The sequence below is a fragment of the Bombus affinis genome, chromosome 8, assembly GCF_024516045.1.
Source record: "Bombus affinis isolate iyBomAffi1 chromosome 8, iyBomAffi1.2, whole genome shotgun sequence".
In the NCBI taxonomy this organism is placed as follows: Eukaryota; Metazoa; Arthropoda; class Insecta; order Hymenoptera; family Apidae; genus Bombus; species Bombus affinis.
In genome coordinates, this window is record NC_066351.1 from 15,734,196 (window position 1) to 15,758,641 (window position 24,446).

The window sequence follows — 24,446 nt, forward strand, 5'->3', positions numbered from 1 at the left end:
ACGTGTCTGCATTATCCGAAAAATGGTAGGAACACGTGCGCGGACCACTCGACACGTTGCAGAGGTCAATGATCGTGTACGGGATATCGGCCCGATCATCGACAACTTCGGTTTTATACGATTCGATCGAGACAATGGAAAAATAATTGTTGATGAGTGGTCCGTGGACGAGATCGATAAACCGTAATATCGCCTTTATGCCCTCGTCCGTGATAGTTTATCGGAACGTCGGTGCAATACTTTTCGGTTATAAACGCGCAAATTATGCTTATTTTGTTTAATGGGCGGATTCTGCATTAGTAATCGAATATGTAAATCAAATACGTCGGGATCGTTCGCGAAATTATGTTATCGGCGTTCACCGCATCGATGCTATTCGTTTGAGACGGCTGCGTATTAATTAATAGCTTTTGGATCGTTCGAATCGACTATGGTAGATGGAAAGCGTAGCGCGAAACGAGCTTTTCTCAGCCGACTTTTTACAACGCGAACTCAGCCGACTCAACGATTTTACGATAATTCGATCGGCAGTTCCGTTGATATACGACTTGGCCGTAAAGAGACGGAAAACCAGCGACTTGCACGTGGAAAAATGTCCTCGATGATCGGGATATATGATCCTGGAATACGTAATCCTGTACGTATTGATGGATGGTTTATCGAAGAATTTGAAATACCGCGTGTTTGTTAAATCGCCACTTCGTTGACTTTCACCGTTGGATCTTCGATCACGTCGTATATTATACACAAGCGTGGCGTGTTAGGAATCAATCTTTTACATCAAACAATCGCTCCATCAACCTTCACCCTTTCTGTAAACTCAACGACATCCGAGATCTTCATTTCCATTGGCGCCGCTGTTCTCACCAGGAACGCGTAGGTAAAGTAACTCGGTAACTTGGATGATTTCTACAACCATGATAATAATTAGGGATTCTGCGGTTCAAACAAGAAAGCTCGTACAATGGTATTAATTATACGACATGGAGTTTCGTGGGCGATCAACAAAGGGGCCGATGTTAATACGCGCAACGTCGCCTGGGAATTTCCACGAATTCTAGTTTCGTCCGCAATTCGCGAAAAGAGGACTACGGTCTCTCGTCCGGTTTGTAGAAGGATCGGACAGTCGAGTTCTCTGTTTATACGGTATTTCTAGCTCTGTGTATTCGGTTTGTTGATTCGAGCTGCTTCGACGCGGTCTCGTGGCGCATGCAAAAGCGTATCGACGCTCGTTTCGAGGTCCTTCTTAGTGCGCATTCTTCCGGAACTGGGTTAAGACTGGAATTAAATTTTCCGTTTGCGAAGGCGCGGCGGCCACGGCGAAATCCTGTTCGTTCGTATCGAAGCCGAAGGAGAGGCGAAATTTCCGAATTACTGGCGTAGAAACGCGGCTGCGCTGCAAAATATCCTCTTTCACTATCGGAACGTGCTTCCGGCCGACAAACCTGCCACGGTTAATCCGACCAAGATCGGCTAAACTTGACCCTGCGTCGTCGACGGGATTGCAACCAGACGAAATTGCGAATCGATGTTCTCGAGCAACGTAACAGCATCGGAGATCGTCCTTCTTATGCATCAACGAAAGCCTCCTTGCGTGTCAGAGATACAAGGTGCGATAGTTTTATGGCGATAAAGTTACGATTAGTCGTTGATGGGTGTGTAACTTAAGCGTTGGAATCAGCATTTCGGATTCGGTTAGCAATCAGAGTTGGAAGCAATCAGTTAGTCTGTACTTGGCAATCAAGTAGTATTCAGAGTGGTGTTAGTCGTTAGTTACTGATCAAGCAGGATTAACCGACCAAAGGGGAGTTCGTTAAGACTTTAAACAAGCCTGGCTGATCGATCGTTTCATAAGTTTTAGCGGTTAAAAGATTTATTTCAATTATTCCTATCGTTCGTTGTGTTTCAATTTCGAGATTGAATGTAAAAGATGAGAATGCCCGTCGAAGGAAAGAAGGATCGATGGCCTGGCTTAAATAGAATGTGTATTGGCTGGGAATTAGAAATGGCGCGATTGGCCGAGCATAAATCACCGCGTGTCATTTATACGTTTATCGAGTCAGTTTTTCTTTTGTTTCGTTGTTAGTTCGATAGAACGCGTAAATCTAGTTGGTCGTCCATTAGTCGGTTACGTTCTTCGATCGTTCCATTCTCCCCAGAGAGAAAATTCGATACTACTTTGCCGGTATAATTACAAATACAAGAAAAAAGTGTAATTACATCAGCATAGTTGAACGATCGACGATTTTCTTCGCGACGAAGATCGTCCAACGTCTTAATTTTGTTCCGTTTCTCTTCTACACAGACGATATAGTCTACGATAGAAATCGACGAACCGCTGTGGCTCGACGAGTCAACCGATCGAAGGGCTGATTACCGGAAACTGACGACCAAAAATGTGACGCGCGGCGTGCATACGACGGCCGAGCCTCGAACAGAGAAGACTGGACGACTATTGGCAGCCTGACGTTGGATCGACGGTGAGCGTTATCATCAGCAGTTATCGTATTTTTCTCCCTGCGAAAGTTACAAACTTCGTTAAATTGTCCGTCGTTTCTCCCAAAATAGCCTTTTCAACCGGGTTTCCGTTTTTCTATTTTCTATTTACGATTTTCACGTATAAAAAGCTATCGATTCTTTTTATCGAATGTATTTTATCGTGGCCGATTCGATAATATCGTATACCCGGCGTTATCGGTATCATCGTTGATACGCGAAAATTCCTACATTTAGTCACCCGATGGAATCGCACGCGGGTATTTTTGGGGCATTTCATCGACTTTTGTTTGCATTTTTCAAGGAATTTTTCACGAGAAGCATCTGGGGCGAGTATTTATACGCAACAAACGAATATATAACGTCGCGGCGTACGAACGTATTCGCGGTACAAATATATTGGAAATACGGCCGATCCACGGTGAACTGTACAATTTTAAGTGTCACGATGTTCAAACAGCTTCGTCACGATCGCCACGCGTACCAAGATCTTTAAAATAATTTTCCAACCAGCAAATACGCGTCGTTATTTTGCTATCGTTGCAAGTAGCTGCTTGATGGATCGTGTAATTTATCGCCGATCAGCGTGTCACTGAACCTATAAAATATCGCGACATCTACTTTCTATTAAGCCTGTGGGAAAGGTCATAAATTGTGCGATTCTATTATAACGTCCACGTTCTCCAACCGAGAAAAGGAAATAGAGAGGAAAATTACCGTAAAACAATCATTCCATTGAAAGTTATATCTCTGTTGAATTTCGAACAATTTCAAACCATAGTTCCGCCTCGTTACCTTCCAATTGTTTCAACGAATCACTTAATGCCATTAAAGTAGTCGAGATGCTTCGAGCCAGAATTCTGGACACGCGACGATAACCAGAAATACTCCACGTACATCTTTTTAACTGCTTAACTCACGATTTACGTTCGAGAATTTTCGCCCGCAAACGATCATCCATTACGGGCTATGCCCGTGATATTTACGTTTGGCCCGATCATCGTGCTACGGGCTATGTCCGTAGTTGTAGGTTAAGAGGTTAACGTACACGTAACGGGAACCGGTGTATCGATACGAAAGGACGGACACTCGGTGATGCTGGTCCATCGCGCGTGTTCAATCCCATGGTTGCAAGTTTTTTAACAAGATGATTAATCACCGGGAGTTATTTCATCTCGTTGCAGCGGAAAACGCACCTACTAACACGATGAACGTTTCAAACAAAAAAAATTCGTTTGCTGCTCGGTGTTCGGTTTGAAAAATTCTGCTGTTATCCAGCCACAACGGTCATTAATCGAAGTTGTAATTGGAGGTTTAATTCGTCACTTGGAGCGTGTATAATGGGTGAGGCACGGGGGCGATGCATATTGGATGATTTAAATCGCGAAACACTCTTCACCGTAAACCCTTTATCCAGCCCATTGTGTAGTCAATCGTTTATCTATGTTTTACGTACAATACCTTTCTCCTAACACCTCCGCGTCATTTCGATTATCTCGTTTTCGATATTACACAGATATTCTTGAGAGCTGCTTTGGCGAACGTATACGCGTTAACGTTAGAAATGGCAAAGTAACGAAAACGAGCGATTCGCAATTTCTCGCTGTTCCTCTCTTTCGGTTATTTCTTTTCTTTCCTTTACGTTGCTTCCGCTCTTTTATCTTTATATTTGGCACGACGCACTTGTGATCGGCAGCGTAAATATTCAATTGCCAATTAAATTTATAGGAATAATTTACACGGGACAATACGGTTAATCGGAAGGAGTAACGACAACGAGCCGAAAATTTGTCGAGAGCTTTCAGCTTTCTTGAACGCTAACGATTGATTTCCTCTTGAAATATATATATTTTTTGTACAAAGGCTGGACGAAATAGCAGCGGTAACCACACGATCGAGTTTCTCTTAACGTGGCTCGACTAACGGCCTTCGAAAATTTCGGAACAGTCGAAACCGTGACCCGATTCACCGACGGAGTCGATGTAACGTTGAACGTACGAATGCTCTCTCATGTTCGAGTCAATTAAGCTCTATCGATTGCCTCGGCGACAAAGACAAACCCAGGACTGCTCGAACTGCTGCCGGTGTGCTCTCCGTGGTCCAGGTCCGACGTTTATTGTTACTTTATTAACGGGCCGATCGTTGTCGAATTACGATATCGCCGGTGGAAAATGTAGCCGTGCGGTCGATTGTCCTCGTAAAGATTCCACCTTCGCAAAGGCGTCCATAAGTTTACGCTGGTTTCGATTTGTCTATAGCAAATAACAGACGTCTGCTTTAAACAGCGCGCACGATGTGCATAGAACCGTCGACGTCGACGTCGACTTCGAAACAATGGCGATTCGCGAAATGGTTTATCGCGACTGTGACAAATGGCGACCGTATTAATTAGCCGTCAGGATGGCGAATTAGGATTAGAGGAATGGGCGAACCATCCAGAGGATTTGCATCTTAAGTTACAGCAACCTCGAACGAGCACAAAAGAACAGGAAATTAATGTGTTTTACGAGTTTGTAGATCTCTCGATTTGCCGGTTTACGACTATAACGACGTGCAAGTTATTCGAGTTATGCAAGATTCAACGTCTAAACAATTCAGTTTTGAATTTTGTACCGAATAGACAAACTTGGTGTGTGTCACGAGACACCATTGGTCTTTGACTTAACAACGAGAAGGTAAGAAAATATCGTGTACCTTTTAGGTTGTGAGAGAGAAAAATATGTAGAACAGGAAAATGATTCGAATAATTCTATGATCCAGTTGTCGATGTACGCGATATATTTTATTGTTTATTACAACACTGATCACGAGCTCGATAGATTGTCTTCAAATATAGATCGTTTCGAAATTGTTGGTAATCTTTGGCGAATCGCGCGTCGAATTGCTCGAACTCGACTCGATAATCCTGTCTTAACCTAGCGAGAACGAACGAACGATGGAATTTAACAAATCTTTTTTTACCACCCGACGAACGTCGACCACATTATAATTCTTGCTACTCGCGAGGACGAAGAACTGCTTTAAGGTTGATCTTTAGCGTGAGCTTTATCGCAAAAAGCAATAAAGAAACCACGAACGGGTCAACGTGCACACCATCTTTCTTCGTTTCGCCTGCTATTTTACCCCTCTTTGTCTATTCGAGGCTCGAGAAAGGCCTCACGGTCCTCCTCTACGTGTACACGTACGCCTGCTCTGTGAATGAGCGAGCGTATGCGCACCCCTCAAGCCTTGCCCCATTTTTGTCCTCGATGCATTCTAATTCTCGTTTCTGATTCCCGTCTTCATCTTCCGTTTTTTGATTCGTCGACTTTTCATCTTCCCGCGAGACGCCGCTTATCTGATTTAATATCCTTTTCCTTGGGATTAAACTCGAAGAAGTAATGGGGGGAGGAGGAGGAGGAGGAGGGGGGGGGGGGGGGGAGGAAAGAAGAAGAGAAGGAAAAGGAGCCTGGAATAGGACGGTACGATGGGGATAAATTGAGTTTTTAAAGAAAATATGTGTATAAGATCAGGCAGGTCGGGGGTCGTTCCGACGAAGAAAGTGACGACGGATCGCTTCCGCGTAAACGTGCTTTCACAATACACGCCGTTCGACTGGTATTATTTTTCAATAAAATCGATCGCATCGTATCAATCTTCTTAGAAACTGAATCGTCGACAAACGAGTTGGTTTCTGGTTCGCGGCAAGCGGCGACTCTGCCGCGGTATCGCTGCTATTTCTTCCTCGCCTTCTCTTCTCGTGGTTTTGCGTGGTAAGAGAAAAGAAAAAAGAAATAGAATCCTTATAATAGACATAACACAAGAGAGAAGCCACTCCTAGAAGATCAGTGTATTAAAGCCTGCGCAGTGTAACTGGCAAAGCTTCCATTCTCCCGCGGATTCTTCCTCCATGCAGCCTGGTTATTTGGAAAACGTATCGTCTCTGGTCGACGAGACGCGGCAAATTTCTTTGCGTTTCGCGTAATATCGACAGGTAGTCCGATTTGTAAGTCAGATTGCAGCGAAACGAAACTCTGATCGAGACGCAAGTGACGTAGGTAGCGAGACACACAGATAACGAGTCGCTGTGTATACACGGTCTTTCTAAACTTATCGACTTGTATGATAAAATACGGAAGAGGAAGTCATCTTCTTGACGAAAGTAACGAGTACGTTTAAATGGAAGTGCAAAAGAATAAAGAGCGCGGACTCGAAACACGAAAGTACCATTTTTCCAGCTTTCTCGGCCTGTCATAAAAAATTCGCGTGCGTTGGACGAGTCGCGGGCGAAGAATACACAATTCGCCTGTGCTGTCTGCGAGTGTTTTCACGGGCGAGAGAGTACGAGCAATGCTAGCGTTGGCTGTTCCAGCGTCGCGTAATTGTAAAAGAAGAAACCGGTGTCGTGAAGAAGAAGAAAAGAAAAGATTATGGTTCGCGTCGCGGCGTGTAACGTTTCGCCCGCGTATCCTTCGAACGTAAACGTTTCATAAAAGTCACGTCGCTAGAAAATTCATGAAGTATGCTCCTTCCGTCCGTGAAGACCCAAGAACTCCAACTACCATTGTATGCCACTGTTTCGTTCGTTTCCTCTTTCGTGCGTCGCTTTATGATTTACGCCATATAAATAGGAGTCAAGGTAAACGAGCCGATGATATTCCCTTCTTTCGATTATTCGATTATAAGTAAAGGAACCGGGATTTTCTAGCATCTTTCGTACATCTCTGGTCGTTGATAAATTTCTTGACTTTGAGGAAGAAATAAAAGAATTATTTATAGGCGTAATTTTATTCGAATCTCTTGGGAGAATTTGTTAGAGCATTTACGTCTATTCGCACGAGTCTGAGTCGTTTTTAACCAGAAAATTAAGCAATTTTAAGTAATTTTCCATTTTTTCCACAGTTTTGTTTAATTTTTGCTTCGCTTCGGAAAATCAAGGTAACACGTAGCGATAAAAGTTATCGGATGATATTCTACAAACTTGCAACAGCTATCAAGAATTTTTTTGGATCTTTTAGAACACAGAAACCTAGAAAAAGACTGCGCGAACTTGAACGACCCAGTATGCAAACGACGTCGGTAAAAATAAGGTTGCAGACAGATGGTTAAAAGACTCTTCGTTTATTAAAAAGAACGAGATTCAACTGCGGAAATTGGAAGCCCGTAACAGATTTAACTTTAAATGTTTTGTAATCCATGCTTTAGCGTTACGTTACGTTTCCTTTTTTTATGGCGATAGAAAATTGTTACTTTATAAGCCACTTAAATTATCATTAAACGAACGTAGAAGTGCGTGACAAGTTAATTTATACAAATTACACAGAACCAAGTTTATGCTCAAATACTTTTCTCAAATACTGGAAGAACGTTCGTGTAATAATCCGACGACTGTTGATTGCCGGAAGTAAGACGATAATTTGAAAGTTGTTGGAAAGTTTCTGTACATTTCCGATAACGAAATTTATCGCGACTGCGTGCGGAAAGAGAGCGAAGGAAACCGAGTCTAGCCGATTCCTTAGCAGATTTAGGGAAACTTCTCCGCGGTACAAATGGACCGTTCGAACTCGAAACAGGCATCTCGCGGAAACTCGAATCTCACAGTTCGTTCGTTCGCACAAAATCAGACTCTCGATAACGTTAAATTGTCCTACTCGACGTTGTTTCCGGGCTTCTTCGTCTCGTCTCGATACCTCGCCATGGTCAAAAGAAGATTCGATCGTGACTTTTCTTCTTCTTTAATCGAACGGTTAGGTTTTCCGAGAGATAACATGGAAAAAAGACGATGGAGAATCACGACGAAACACAGGGGTTTTCTTCGTCTCGAGCAACGAAAATGTCAGAGCCAAGTTGTCAGCGTTCGATCCAACGATCGTCCTTGATTCTTTTCTACTTTTCTCGGGGGACTCATTAAGCCAGTTTTGCTTTGCACGCGAGTTGCTCGCTTTAGATTATGCGATAATTAGCAAACCGGCCGAGTCCAGTACGGGTTTTCACACGAGCATGCAAACAGCTGCGATAGATTATGTAAGCGTTATCTGAAATTACGTTAAACAACGGTGTCAATCGCGCATGAATTTTTATAGCGATTTTGTTCACGGGTCGAGGGTTGCAACACCTACGAAGGATGTTTTAAAACCATCGGAAAGATTTATCTGAATGATTTATTACGTGTTACGTTATATCGTAACCGAAGGATAGCGTTAAAGTTCCTGTCTTGTTAATCAACTAATTTCCCTAAGTAATTCTCGTTCGTATTCAAACGTTCTTCGATGAACCCTGAGGGTTTAATCGATTCAGGTCGAATATTACTTCTTCGTCTAAATATTTTACAAATTAATCTTAATCTAAATATTCGAATAAAGTGCAAATCTCGTTACCAGCGGGAAAAAGAAATCTTCGAAAGACTAACAATAAGAAATCTTTCTCTTTTCATCCTTGAACCTTGCGATTAGTATTGTATCTCTATGGACAAGAAACCGTATCAGCCTCTCCGTGTTAATTAAATCGATAATCAAAGGAACTTTTCTTCTCTTTTCTATAAACGAAACGTTTTTCGTTATAAATCATGAGCTTCGAGTTACGATTAATGGAAGCTCGGGATTCGCAATTATCTCTTTAGTGGGACGTTTATTGCTAGGCAAGAAACTGGCCGGAATTTGAAAAGTTTCGAGCAGTCCTTGAAAATTTCTAGCCCCTTTATCGTGCTCGGAGGTTGTGTGACCCTCAAGGAACAAGGGAGTACGTTCAAAAGTGCATGAATGCAGAAACATACTTGGCCGCGTCACGCCATGCCATGCCATATCACGCCAGGTTACGTGAAATGGAATGCTTTGATTACGCGAGCTTATCTCACGCCTCACGGACCTTTCGCTATTAAGGCTACACACTGCAACATCGCACGAGTCGCAGCATAATTAACGTATTATATAATTGTCATCCTTTGAAGAACATCAAAGATCATCGAGATTAGAGAGGAGAAAGACACAAACGACACATTGAGAAAATCCTTCGGTGAAGTGTTGCGAAGTGCACAGTGGAATGCGCGTTTGAAATAAACGTCGATCATCAAGCTACAAAACAACATCGACAAACAACATCGTTCGCAAACCATACCGAGCAGCTCTGTAAATTGGAAAGATGATTAACGAGGTTGCAAAGATTAAATAAGAAATAGGGATGATAGAGATAAAAATGATATAGATATTAGAAATAATTCTGGAATTTCTTCTTTTCAAATTTATTACTATTTATATCATCCTCTCGCGATAAGTCAATTTACGGAAATAGGTAATCCGTTTTCTTGGAGATTCAATATTCAGCCGAATAATGAAATTGAGATTTTGACGAAAAGTGGAATTGATCGATTTCACTTCCGAGAGTCTCGAGTATTATAGCGACGCTTTTTTCCCTACAAAACGAGAATTATACGTACAGAATTTTTGATTTCCCCGATATTCTTCAAAACTTTTCCGCTTTTCTACTTCAAACGTTTACGCGTTTTCTTTTAACACGGTCCTTCGCCCTAATGTCTTTAAAAAGTTACGCTTCGTTTGCTACCTCTTCCATTAGAGCAAAAACCGTTTCAATGATATAAAGGTAGACGTGAAATTCGGTATACTTGGTATAAGCGATATAGGGAGGACGTAAAATAGTTATGGTAAAAATTTCGATCCTCGAAACATGTAAACTGTAACTCCGAACCGATTTTACGACGTCGGTATATCGCTCTCGCGGACCATAACAGAGCGGATTTGTCTGACCTGGGTTACCAATCTTCTGCAGAAGGTTTCTCTTGCACGAACGTGCTGCTTTTCCCATGTTTAGCAACCGCGTGTTTTACGTCTGACTGTCCCTATTAAATCCACGAGGTCGTAAGGACCTGAACTTTAGGTTCGGAATGACCTCTCACTGTTTTTGGTGGAGGGTTACTCGAAAATGATAACAGTATTTACAGATTCCCGTACATTTACTGTTTGTAAATGGTAAGACATTTGCAGATAGTGAGATTATTCTCGCAACGATTAGAAAACTATTCCACAATTATTATCCGATTTGAATCTTGTGGAAAAATGCATAGAAATTATCGAATCTTACACAAGTCAAATAAAACAAATTCATATTTACGATAACTTTAACCAATTCTCACTATTATTGATTTAATTAAATATGTAGCGGCACACGAGCTAGAGGACGACTCGAATCATGCTGTTGTTTTACCTCGGAGTATCAACATCGTTAGGACATACATAATCTAATAATAAATAAACTCCAGGCAAAACAATGTTGCCGCTACGTGCAACCGTGAAACAAAATCAAATTTAAATAAATTTTCCGGTGGTCCCCCTACCGTTATAAATAAACGAACGCGATCGTAAGGTGACCAGCTTTTCAGTCTCAGTCTCGAGCGATCTTATCGGCGATCAATACACAGTCTTTAGCGAATCAGTTAGTACTGAGCGTCTTAGCGAACATTCTCTGTGTTTATTAGTTATTTTAAAATATATTTGACGGTTTCAACATCGAGTTATCTCGTCATTTAAACCACACGATCCAACCATCCTCTACAAATGTTATTAATTTTTCTATCGTATTCGTTCTTAACTAGTTTCACATTTTGGTTGAAATTTTAGATAAGTTTTCCGAGCGTTGCAGCTGTTTCGAACAAAGCTTTTCAATGAGATTTAAATTTAAGGAATTGCGAGAACAAATACGTATAATTCTCGATTCATTATACTTCTCTCGTTATTTAGAGAAACAGCTTTTACTGATTATCATATAATTGCGTTGCCTAATTGCAAAATCATGGCCGGTTAATCGTTTAAACAGACTGTCACCTCTCGTACGAAATTAAACGTTGTGCGAAATTTACACGGAATTAAAAAATTGTGCGGAATTTGCAGGAAACATATGAACGGCAGTGTACACAGCTACAAAACTGCTAAATCTCGCTTTACTATCTCTAAACAGCCATTTCTATTCTGAATTTTGAAAATATTCCCCGAATATCGTTTCCACGCGGTGAATCATGAATTTCTGCTGAATCTCGACTTCGTCCCCTTGTTTCCTATGATTTACATTTGTCATTGGATCCTTCGCGTGCCAGAGGAAGATCCTGCGACGATGAAAGTCTCGTAACGTTGGCAAAGTCCAGAATACAGGATCGCAAGTGTATCGAAACACGAAAGTTCATTTTTGCGACGCTGCGTGATAAGACCAGGACGTCTGAACATCTGTGTCTCGCGACAGGGAATTGCGGTTGTTTTGCGCAGTTTATAATGTCCGTCAGAAGTTTGGAAGGATGTTTCAGCTGCTGGCTACGTGATTTACCGTACTTTTAACAAATTCCGCGTGTCACCTCCGCAACCAACTTTTACTCGTAGATAGCGCGGAGATAGAGAGAGAGAGAGAGAGAGAGAGAGAGAGAAAGAGAGGAATTCACGATGGCGTTGTACATCTGCCAAGACATCTTGATTCGAGCACATAAATACTAAAAATCTTGTTACCTCGTAGCGCTGGTAATAACGGAACGTTCCATAATTTTTTAGGAGCGCGTATCCTTCTTCCTAAAAAAGAGACGGAACGTTTCTGGAGGAGAAACCGAGGAAAACAGAGGGATACCGAATAAACAGAAAGTTTTTCTTTTTTTCCTCGCTTCAGAGGAAATGAATTCCAAACGATTCGATGAAAATCGCCGACCGTTTCGAACGAGTCGGCTAAACAGAGAGACCAAATTCGCCTCAGCCACTACTGACTCTTTAAAATTCGTGCCCGTAGTTTCCTCGTTACTTCCTCCGGACACTCATTATCGAGTCAATCGTAGACACGAGCATAGAGATAGTCTGGAAGTTTGTCACTCGAACAGATTATGCCAATGCAACGTCGTTAGAAACAACGTTTCGCCTGCTTAGGACGCATCGTTGCGATTAACTGGATTACTTTCCGTCTCGTTCTCTTCGTCCATCACGCTCCCTTTCCCTTCTTTTCCATGGCAAACACCACGATAGATTCGTCATTATGAACGAACAAATATATTTGTTTGAGGGCGATAAATCAACGCCAGTACCGCGCTACTGTCCGCAATGTTTAATTGGCTACGCTCTCGTTGTAATTTGTTAAATAGTTGTACGGCTGTAAAAGACTTCCGAAAGCTGGCGTTCGGTATCGTGCTGCGTTGTTTCGCGCGATCAATGGAAAACCACGATCGGTCGATCGAACATGGCAACCATAACGCTTCGTTTGCTTCTACGGTTACATCGATATCACGCAGCAGACGTAACAGAGAAAGGCGGACGTTTTATTTTCGACGCTACAGTATCGTAAATTCATAGCCAAATTCTGAAAGCTCACGCACCTTCCACTTTGCTTCTAACCGGAAGTCGCTATCGTTCCACGCGAGATCGTGCTCGGTTGTGTTCGTAATCGCGTTCGCGTTTCGCAGATTGATATTTGGTCTGGGACAGGGAACGAGAGTAATAGCTGCTTTAGTTCTGATTGCAAGGATTATGCAAAGAGGATTTGATGGTCGTTTAGATGAATTAATTGAAGGGTTCAGGAAGCATGTGATACAGATGAGAAAATCTTGAATTTCAGCAACTGCGTGTTAAGTCGAATACTCGCAGCACGTTTCTGACGGTTCTCTACGTAGCAACTTTGAAAATTTATAATATTCGCTAAATTCAATTCACTAAATAAACGCGCATGTTACACTGACTATACGGATATTTGCACACTGCTACATTTATTACAGCATTTACGTAATAATTAATCGGATCGAGGTATTTTTGTATCGTTTCGTAGTAGATACTTTTGTATAATCACAAAACCGTTATATTATAATAATTAACGTTAGATTCTAATAAAAAAAACTGTATTTACCTCGTTAAAAAAGTAGAAGATAAAATTGCATCGCTTTTCCATCGAACCTGTCAATCGGTACAATGGTCATGTAGGAAATAATAAGCAAGATTTATCGGTTTGAAACAACGTTCGCAATGGAGAGACAGTTCGTTCTCTACGTTAAGTAAAATTAAGGAAATTCGACTGCTGGAAGCTTGGAAAACGTCGCAACTGACGGAGCCAATATAAATCGGATGATTTATAATTGTCTGCGATCTGTATCCCTCTCGTGATTCATTATTCATTATGTTGCCGGCTATATTTCGCATCGCTGTCGAAAACTTCTCGCGTAGCAATTGTTATCGTCGACTAGGATCAAGCATAATAGCCGCTCGTGCAATTCATTCGCCGAATATACGACCGATGTTTGCGCGATAGATGAAAAATTCAGACGAGCTTTGAACATTTCGATTTCCTATTATGCGATACATTCTCATGCTAATTCCACCAATTTCGCATTGTATTATTCATTGTATGCAGAACGGGCCGTACTACCCGAAAATACTATCAAACGTATATCGTTATTCTAACAAAATGTTTCCATACAGAATCTGTTTTCCGCTAGTTTTCCACAAACTTGCAATTAGCCTTGATTATGACGTGCAACCGTCGAATGAATCGTTGCAACGAATCGTTTCCATCGTTCGTGCTTTTGTTTTCATCGTTTCCATTATTTCCGCGTACCACCGACAACGATCTCTTCGGATCTTACAAAAATCCACGACCTGTCGAAGGCTTTAACCCTTAGCACTCCTATGTGGAGCGCGAGTCGACATCAGCTTTTTATCTCAGCAGCTCCTTTGTCGAATCCCACTCGACATTCTTTCAGTCCCACCTTTTTTTGTGAAACGTGCGAAAGAGAACCAGGATTGCATCCTGGAAATTCTCTCAAGATATATCGTAAGCTTAAAAATTACAAAATACAACAATAGCGCGAATAAAACCGCTATTTAAGTGGATTCGTTTCCTTCCTTTACTTACTTAAATCGTCTTATTTTTTAGTTAAAGTAAATTTCGAATAAAACACTTAAAAGAGTTGCCAGCTGCTGGTAACGAAATTGAAATAAAATTCAGAGTGCCAAGGGTTAAGGTTGACGACGAAACGAAAAGTTGGTCGAGCGAATTTCGCGAATGGATCTTTCGTTCGGTTGGCGATCGATTCGCGAAGAATCGCAGCCGAAGAAGCAAGATGCCGAGTAAAAGTGATGTTAGCGGTTGTCCGCGGAAATTGAAAATGGAACGAATCGATGATGCGCGGCGGTGGGTGAACGAGAAAATGATCGTGAGAAAGTTTTAGTTGTCAAAGCTTCTCTTTAATCCCGGGATAATTGCACCTTCCGGGGACGACTTGCTCTATGAGACGCGACGTCGGATGCGTAGCGCTCCATCAAAGTTCTTAGGACCACCGACTGTATTGAAATCGCATTGTCCGGGGATCTTCCCATTAATCCTATAGAATCTGTGAAATTTCGAGAGAAAGAAAGATTGAGAAACGTCTGGCTGCTATCGCGAAAGTGAAGTAAGACGTTAAAAGGTGGAAGCATATCAGACTCTGACCGAGAAGTTACCGAGGACATCGCAGAATTTTTCTTTCCAGAAATTAACCTCCTCAAAAATTGGACAATTCCCGCGCGATATTCTAGAGCGTAGTCGAAGGCTCGAATTACTATAATCGCCAGTTACGTGTTAGAACCACGTGGTAACGATGTGTAACAACATGTTATTCAACTATGTGGAGTAAATGGAAAGTTAACACGGAACGCGTTATACTTAGAGACGATTCTTTTCGTTTAAAAATACCTTTCGATGTTCGCGTGGAAAAACGAAACGGCACCGTTTCGTGAATTTAATTCGCTTAATTTTATTATCCGATTCTCTGACGAAAATGCCAATAAAAGCTAACTGGATTCGTTCGGTTCGAGAGGAAGCCGTTTATAGCCGCATATCCTCGACGAAGAGCCGCGTTATCGGCTGAAACTGAACGCGCGTCTGCACGGGCCAATTTTTAAACTCGTTCCCGGGGTCATTTTCACCCTTTCTATTCTCATAGTTTTCTCTGTTTCGCGAGTCGTAACGCGTTCGAGCGGAACCTTTGGGACAGAAAAGTTTCTCTTCCGTCGACTTAATTAACATTTCGCGCGTCATAAATGTCGAGCGACGAAGAACGTCTGGTTCCATCGGGACTCGCTGAAATTTTCCGCAACCAACGTTTTCTCGACATCGGTGAATTTTTCCTTTGGCCCGTTCGATCTCGACCGTAGCGAACATCCTTAAAATACTTTGAATCTTGTTTTAAATTCCACGCTCGTTTTCGTGCAGACTCGTAAGGGGAATTTAAAGGAAAGATCGATGCGTGACTGAATTATCCGTGACCATTAAAATACATTAAACTTTAGGTTATTAGTTAGTGTGATTCTTTTGACGTAGATAAATAAATGTTTTGCATAATATATTCATAAAAGTTTACCACGAACGTTTTCTGCATTACGGTGGAATATTCGTATTTATGTTTAATTCATGGACCGTTTTGTTCGATCAACTTCAACAAGTCTTTCGTCAATAACCTTCCTGCGTTAAATTCGCGTTAAATCGTCTAGGAATTCGAAACACACTAGTCAAATATTGGAACAGTAACAAACGAGCTTTAACGCGTAGTTGATCGTTCAATTATTCCGTATTATGATAGCGGTGTGTTGGTCGAGCTGCTTTCAAGGAGAGTCTAATTTAGACGTGCAGCTTTGAACGAAGCAATTAAGTGGATTAAAGACTGAGCGAAACGGCGATTATTTTATTACAGTTAACCGGACACTAACGGACAGATAACGAGGAAAATCTTTCGCCAACATCGTGAAAACGGGATTTCTCGAGTCCAGACGAATTTGCCTTCTCGTTTATCACGAAAGTTGCGTTCAGAATGTAGTTTCGTGGCAAAATAAGAACATCGATCAGCGAGGAAACAACGGCGAGTCCGATAATCGAGCAAAGGTAATCTTGCAACTATCGTTAGTTCTTCTACTTGTAATTCGAATCAATTCGATCGAATCTTCTTGCGTAAATGGTTCGACACGATTTCCCCGTTGATGTAACAAACCATGAAAATGGCAGGTGGGATCGGAACTATTCTCGATTAAATAACTTCGGAGAGTGCTATATGTGCGGCTTAATTACTCGCAGAGAATCACGAATTAAACGCAATCACACGCATGGAAAGTTTGCAGCGGTATCGTGCTTGATAATCTGATATCTATTAACGCTTCAATTACCATATTCGGGATTGCATTTACCCAATCGGTAAACAAGTAATAGTGGCAGACACGCGATCCATCCTTTGATTCGAAGCTGTGCTCGCGAATCAAGTTTCCCTTGACGTGTCGTATTTGCTTGTTGTTACCGCTTACATTTATGCATGTCAATCTATTAACAATCGAACCATATAGTTTCGCATAACTTGACACGGATACTTGCTTCGATATCTTTAACTCTCATACGATCGTAGAATACACACGAAAGAGACGCTAACGACAGAAATACGAAGTGAATCTTTCATCCTTTTTTCATAGTCGTAATATGAAAAAAACAGAATTCGATTGTGTAAATCGATCGAGAGATAATTGAAAATGAAATGTTGCGTTCACGCAATGTTGTCTTTCGATGGGTTGATACAACTTTTACGTAGCCTTGGCAGATAATGTTTATTCGAAGAAAATGATATTTTATACTAATGTTTAATCGACGCGGTAATATTCGTAATCGTCGAACTCGTGCTGCGAATTTTGAAAGACAAAATTATCGAAAGAAATACAAAGCGAATCTTTCATACTTCTTTCGTAGTTATAATTGTCGAGAATTTTGGATCTTAATCGTAATTTTCTTAAATAATGGTATAGGAACACTAAGTTTACACTTAGAATTTATATTAAAATAGTCATATATTTATTTGATAAACGATTTCAAAGATATTCATCGATACACACTTGCACGCGTCTCAGCACTTTCTTTGTCTCGCCATCTTCCACGCCAGACTGTTAACTGAACAGTTTACATTCTTTTGTTCTCAAGACGCCGCGCACACACATCCTTCCACACACTTACATTCACATACGTGTGTCACTACTACGCTGATAATTTAGTATAGCACACAAAATTATACATATCTCAATAATAATATTAGAAAACAGAATTTGATTGCGTAAATCGATCGAGAGATAATTAAAAATGAAATGTCGCGTCCACGCAATGTTGTCTTTCGATGGGTTGATACAGCTTTTAGGTAGCCTTGATAGATAACGTTTATTCGAAGAAAATAATACTTTATACTAATGTTTAATCGACGCGGTAATATTCGTAATTGTCGAACTCGTGCTGCGAATTCTGAAAGACAAAACTATCGATTTTTTCGCGATACTTATTTCAGCGCCCTTGACGCAAAATACCATGAAGCCTCAAGTTTATGTTTTGTCTGGTCTGTGGTTTTATCTTGGTGGTAATATCAACGATGAAACGGGGCTATCGTTTCGGAAAGGTTACTCGTTTTTTTACCTACTTTTGAGAAAGAGTCTCAGTGGCACCTTTTAGAAGAAAATTATTAAAAGCCACGGATCCTTGTTCCCTTTTCTTGCACACCTCCTGTTTCTAGGAAACTTGGCTGATCTCGCGTAATGGAACAAACGAGCGAATGCCTTGGTGAAAATGCGCTCGCGCGTTATTCTCTTTCGACAAAAGCTGACGAAGAGATGAACAAAAAAAGGAAAGGTACTATCCATCGTTGTGTCTCTATCGTATGTCGTCGCGTTTCAAAATAATTTGACATTATTATCGTCATAAAGGGGTAACAATTTTAGCCGAACAAATGATTACATATGCATGGTATGCACGTGTAGCATTATACTCGAGCCAACGAACTTTATCAACTGCTTTAATTCGTGGCAAAAACAGTGTTTTATATTCATCGGTGTAACGAGAGCGAGGACGAAATATGCTCGAATATTCTCTATATGATTAATTTTGATTTATAAGCATAACTGGAATGAAAATTTGCATTAAGTTATGAATAGAAATCTCTCTCTCTCTCTTTCTCTTGTTTCGAGTAATGTTTCGATTGAACAGTCGAATAATAATGAAATGGAGTAAAAATCCCTGCAATACCAATATTATCGGTAACATCGATTAAACTTTAATCGCTGGCGAATTAAATCGTAACGAAATTTGTATTTTAACTCGACCAAGCCAATTATTCGCGCTTGCTCAAACGCTTATTTTCGTTTTCTTGCGTGCTGTTAAACCGAGGGACATCCAATTTTTCGATTACAACTCGATGTACAAGGATCGACCAGCTTTTACCAGCGGTGAAACAGCTTTCGCCGGAAATAATGAGTTTGCATGCAGATTATGATGCTCGTGACGCAACGTAACGATTGAAACGAGGTTACACGTGGACGTTCCGCGTCCGTGTTACCGTAGTGGTCTAGGCAGTTACGAGCCGTCCGAACCATTTACATCGGAAGTACAGCGAGACGGTAAATTAGCGGCAAATCTAAAGTCGCGCGCGCGGTATTGGCGGATTACACGTGGAACGTGAGGGCACTGCTAATGGAACCGCCCTCGTCGAAACTTTGTCGGCTCCCTGGCCAAAGTAAATTACGATCGGGTCCCACAGAAAGCCGTTTCGTTCAAACACTCACGTGGTTTGCGTGTACCGCGTGTTCAGGTAGCAGCGCACTGCGTTCACGGCTGCATAGATCGTTCTTATAGATTCGCCGATCCACATCCGATTTTATCGCCGTGCTATTACAAGTGCACCGTACCAGAACGTTATATAGGGAGTTTTGATAGAGCTTCGGGAGATAGGCAAGGTGTAACGCTTTCACCGAGACTCCACGCAAAGATGCTAGTAACTGGGTTATGTACCGTGATAAAATATTAATAAACCTTGGGAGTTATAGTAGTCAAAGTATTCGAGATAGCGAAGGTAACGCGGAGCAAGGCAACTCTCGCTCGAATTCCAATTCTGCTGGCAGAATTATTTAGGAATATACGTCAGAGAATCGTTTGGAGTAAAGTGGAAAGCGAGGGGAAAGCATCGTAAGCGGTAGGCTACGTTCGAATCAAATCGATCGAGCCGTTGCTCGAATTTCAACTTTTTGTCACGAGAATGATCTAGAAGTATACAGGTGAGAAAATTGTTCGGGATAACGACACGAAACAAGGAGAAAGTAGAAGTTTGGACGTAGAAGTGGTAGACGCTCGAACCAAGTCAAGAAATATCTTTAACGCTGTGTAAAAAGAGAGATAAGTTTAAGCACCGATTTCGCAGAAACTTGTCTCCTAACTGTACGAACCGAACTGGTTAGAAAGTTTCAGCGTTGCTAAAATAACAACATTATCGTTTATGGTAAAACGTATTAAGCGTCGTGGTGGTAAACCAAACAGTTTTGCCGAGTTTCGCACGATTTATCAACGACGAATTGTAACACGTACGAGATGCGCTTACAGCCGCTTAGTATTCGCTACGTTTCGCGATCTCTCGCGTTCAGTGTGTCTTTTTGCAAGATATTTGCACGTAGCACACGATGTGCAGTCTCTGCCTCTTCAGCCTCTCGTCTTCTCTTCTTGCGTAACCACAAATTTCCTCGTCTTCTTTTTTCTTTCCTATTTCTTCCACTCGTTTATTTTATCTTCTATACAATTTTATCCTCGCACGCGCTTTTCTCTCCATTTATCTTTGAGATTCGTATCTGTCTATCGAACATAGGTCCTCGCTACTTGTAACGGTCGTTTGCTCGCGCTTCACAGTTCAATCGGTCCACCATTTATCATACCCGTCGTATCGTCACTCCGTCACACATTTCTGTTCGCTCGATATCACGCGCTCCATCCTCCGCTCATTACGGATTTAAGTACTTCCTCGAGTGTCCCTTCAGCCGGCGTTCCCCGAATGTGTCGCTGGATAGAACGCGTTACATCGTCTCAACTTTTATCTTCCGATTGCTCCGACAAACTTTGATTTGCTTTGTTGCCGGAAGTAAACGAGACCCGGAGGAAAGGGGAAAAGGGGGAATCGCTGAAGGCGATCCATTCGATATAGAGATTCGTCTTTAGTTATTCCTCTTTCGATAAAATCAATTCGATCTCGCGAGAATATAATCGAATTAATCTTCATCGGACGTCAGTCTGACTTTAATTAAACGGTAAGACGACTCGCGGGTTCGACTTCGCCTGCAATCGAGTTCCATGGCCGGCAAGCGGAGAGATCGATTCTCTTCCCTCTTTGGTAACGAGGCTACAGAGAGGAAGAGAGAAAGAGAGAGAATACAAGGGTCGGCGGAGAGTATTAAAAATTACGAAGACAAGGAAGCGACGCGTCGTCCTGTTTGCACAGCACTTGGACTTGCTCGAAGTTCATTTCTCGCCGGGGAAAACAGCACCAGTCTCTTCTTACCAAAGGAAAACGGGAATGTTAACGACAAAAAGTCCGTGCGCCATTTACGAGTGTAATTTCGATTAATCCCGACCACGGTGACGCGTAATATACAGAGTGGCTCGAGAGTTGGTCCGAGCAAAGTGCGATTCCCCGCGAGAAGATGAGTCGAAAATGTAAAACGAAGAGTTCGCGTACGAGGCTTCGTCCTCGAGAGAAACGATTTTACGAAAGCGTCGCTCTTTTATCGCCCGATTTCCTACCAATTACCGAACATCCTGTATAATGCACATTTTCCATTTCCTCCTTGATGAAAGCGAAAGGGCGCGCAAACTCGAATCGATTGACATTTCCGTGCGAGGACGAAGAAAAAGCCCCACGCTAACTGTGCACCATGCCTCGAAGATCTTCAAACAAGAACTTGAAGTTTATCGCTCGAGCGACTAACTCGCGCTCGATAATGGCACCGTTTCACCCTTCGAGCTCGCAAGCAAACGGTGTTTCGGATAAAAAGCTCGTCGAATCGAAATGTCTCTTACGTGCGTTTCTCCGTCTCTATGTATATAGCGAGAAAAAGGTGCTTGGTCGGATCGTTGATTCCGAGAAAGTAGAAACGGCTGTTTCGCTCGATCCGTTTTGTATTATCCGGCTGGCTCGCTACGAGGATTCCGACGATCCTCAAAAGCTAGTAGAACGAATTTCTTTATCCTTTCGGGTTCACGCTTCCATCCCGGTAAGACACGAATGCTCGATTTCACCTTCAATCTCGATTGCTTCTCTCTTCGAACATTGTGTCTTTATCGAGGCTAAAACGTTCATCGAGTAAACTGGTCTTTATCCTTTTATCTTTAAAAGGATAAAGATTGTGCTAACGACCTTTAGGGCGTACGAAGAATTTCCTGTCAGGTTCACGCATTTCAACAGTCCTACCTTTCGAAGCTCGAATTTGTCCAGCGAACATCATCTCGCAGATTATCGACCCATTTAAAGAATAAGAAAATTATATGTATATATATTATATATATAGTATCGTGGAAAAAGGCCTAAGAAAAATGTCTAGTTAACCATAAAGAATGTCGCGAGAGCCGAAGCGCCGTCGGGTCCATCGATGTGTCGTCGGTCCTTCAACACCCTGGCCACGGGTGTTCGCAGAACACATGCGTGGTGGAGCTAAGAAAAGACAAAGGGATGCTAGCCTGGGGAGTGTCAGTTAGAAGTCGTACAGTGTTCGTTGAGAAGTCAGAGAGAGTGAGTACAGAAGCCGGAGAGTGTGAGTGGAGGAGCCGGAGAGTATGAATCGGGAAGTTGAAAACCGAGTATGATAATAAGACGTTCGTTGTATCGAGTATTGCTTGTTAAGCCAAAACATCGTTACTTGTAATTACTCTAAGACCCATTAAGTTACCGCATATATATTCGATATTAAAAAGATTTATTACAATGAAACAGTCAAATTATCACTATCGTGGTGATGGCGAATGGTTAAAATGTTTCTGTGTTGTTCTTGCGCGAGTTTCAACTTGAGAACAACGAGGCGAAAGTAGCTGGAAACATAAATTTCTGATTTACAGAAGATCAAAGGCATCGTCTATCCCATCTGCGAGTACGGCAAATTATCTCGGTAGATGAAGAATACCCAACAACTTTGTACAATTCTGGAATAATACAGCTATTTTAATTAAATTTGCCACGCTTGAAAGAAACCATGTATATTCTCCTGAAGCTTTATTTTATTAAAACCAAAATTTCATATGCTGCAGCCTGATACGTACATTTTTGCGAGTGCTTGCTCCCTAAACTCTCGAGAAACTTTGTTTACGCGCGACAGGTGGCGAGGAACGTGATCAGCCAACAAATTACACGTTTCACTTTCCTTTGTAGCACGGCGAGCGCATATGATGGACCCGTAACGAACACGGGAAGAAAATTTACCGAGGACACGTAAATATCGAGGAAAATTCTAGATATGCCGTGTTTGGCGCCGCGAGATATCGGACGAGCGACGAACGGGGCGCGCGTGTTCCAGCTTGCAGCTATTTTTATTCATTATTCTCGGTCTGTCAGCAGGTGTATTTGAGCGAAGGGAACAAGATGGGCGAGAGAATGAATCTCCGGCCCGTTTCAAATATCGATCGAAATGTAACACGCCACGGAATCTATTAACGTTTCCCTGGCAATATCGCATTCTCCATCTTAAAGAACAGATTGAATTCCGTGCGATTCCAGCAGACGAAGCGTGCCTTCATTTCGCCATGGATCATTGCTTACGATAATACGGTTTCCGAGCAACGAAACAACGAAGAATCGGAACATGAAATCGACAGAAATTAATCGTACTTTCTTTTTTGATGTCACGACCTTCTGCTTTTACACGTAGCACCTCTTTCGACAACGCTGGCTCGAAGATGAAATTCGATAAATTTTCCGGTATAGAAAAATTGCTGGCAAACCGATCGACATTGATAACCAAGGAACGTGTTCGTTCGAGTTTAGGGAGCAGGTGGCTCGAAGGAGAAAATTGGCTACAAGATTCTATGAAAATAGAAGACGCGAAGTACGCTAATTATATACCTTCATAAAGGTATAGTATCGTCTAAATATACAATACTTTTCCTCTCTTTCTCTCTCTCTCTCTTTCTCTCGGATTTTAATACCTCTTAGCATTTTTTCCAAGAAACTGTATCCCCTTGAACGAGCAGATTACTTATAGCTCCGAGATGCTTCGTTTTTTCCCCGCCGAGAGATACTCGGCATTTCCTTTCGCGGCGTAACGGCCAACGAACGAAGCGGAGGTGACGCGTTCTGTTTGAAAATTCTTATCGTTCCAAGCGGTTAATTTAAATTTCTAATGACCGGTGGACGAAATATCGCACGTTCCGCGCGTGGTTGCATACTAACGGATAAATCGAACGGAGGGCGTACGTTGGTCAGCCAGCGTACAACCGCTTATGGCGAATAGTCGCGGAATTTGTTGCGTTCTAAACGGAAACGAATCGCTCGACGAGGTACTTGTGAATTTCACGGTGCAACCATCGTTGTAACCTTGGTGCTGGTGTAGCTGCACAAGCCACGGGAAATAGCGGTGCGTTAAAACGAGCCGCGACGATCGTTTAATCCTCCCCTTAAATAGCTGCGTTCTCGTGTTTTCAGATCTTTTGTTTTCCAAGCTGATTATCCCATGCGTGTGTATCTCTGGAACAATTTCCAGAGAAAATACTATTCAAAGTACGGAGTCTATCTCTTCTTATCTCTTTGTTTGCCGAAGCTGTTATTTCGCCATCCTGTTACACTCGCTTCTCTCTAGTTGATTGTTTCCCACCGGATTATTCTTTTCCGTTAACGAACGCTCCTTCGTTGAACGAAGAAACGCGAGTTAGCACGCGTTAAATCTCGTTAGCGTCGCCTGCTGAAACTTTGCTCGTCGATAGAAAGAAAGCGGTTGTAAGTTGCCCGAGAAACGAACTCTCCAACCAGTCAGCCGGCAAATAGGCGAAGGAACGCGTTTGAAAGTTGCTGGTAAAGCGATGAAACTAAGATATCTACGCGACGATGGTTGAGACGCGTGGCAATCTTACGCGAACTATCGGCGAAATTCTAGCGTCACCGATCGAGGATCATCTTCGTCCGGGTTTGGATCGCTTTGAACCATCGCGTGTAA

At 42.1% G+C, this 24,446-nt stretch overlaps 1 protein-coding gene across 6 annotated transcripts in view; it reads left to right on the forward strand.

Annotated features, from left to right (window-relative positions):
* The window catches only part of LOC126919747 (putative tyramine receptor 2), a 54,153-nt gene that overhangs the window by 19,801 nt on the left and 9,906 nt on the right, over nt 1–24,446 (forward strand). The window contains exons 1-3 of one of the 6 annotated variants that reach the window (XM_050729325.1): nt 1,471–1,610; nt 2,306–2,480; nt 16,169–16,356. The exons of 1 other annotated variant lie outside the window; for it this stretch is intronic. The gene's annotated coding sequence lies outside the window, so the exon portion shown is untranslated. Of the gene's footprint in view, nt 1–1,470; nt 1,611–2,305; nt 2,481–16,168; nt 16,357–22,002; nt 22,105–22,153; nt 23,370–24,446 lie in introns of those variants that run through there. 4 more of the 6 variants (XM_050729323.1, XM_050729324.1, XM_050729326.1 and 1 more) reach the window with 4 other exon arrangements.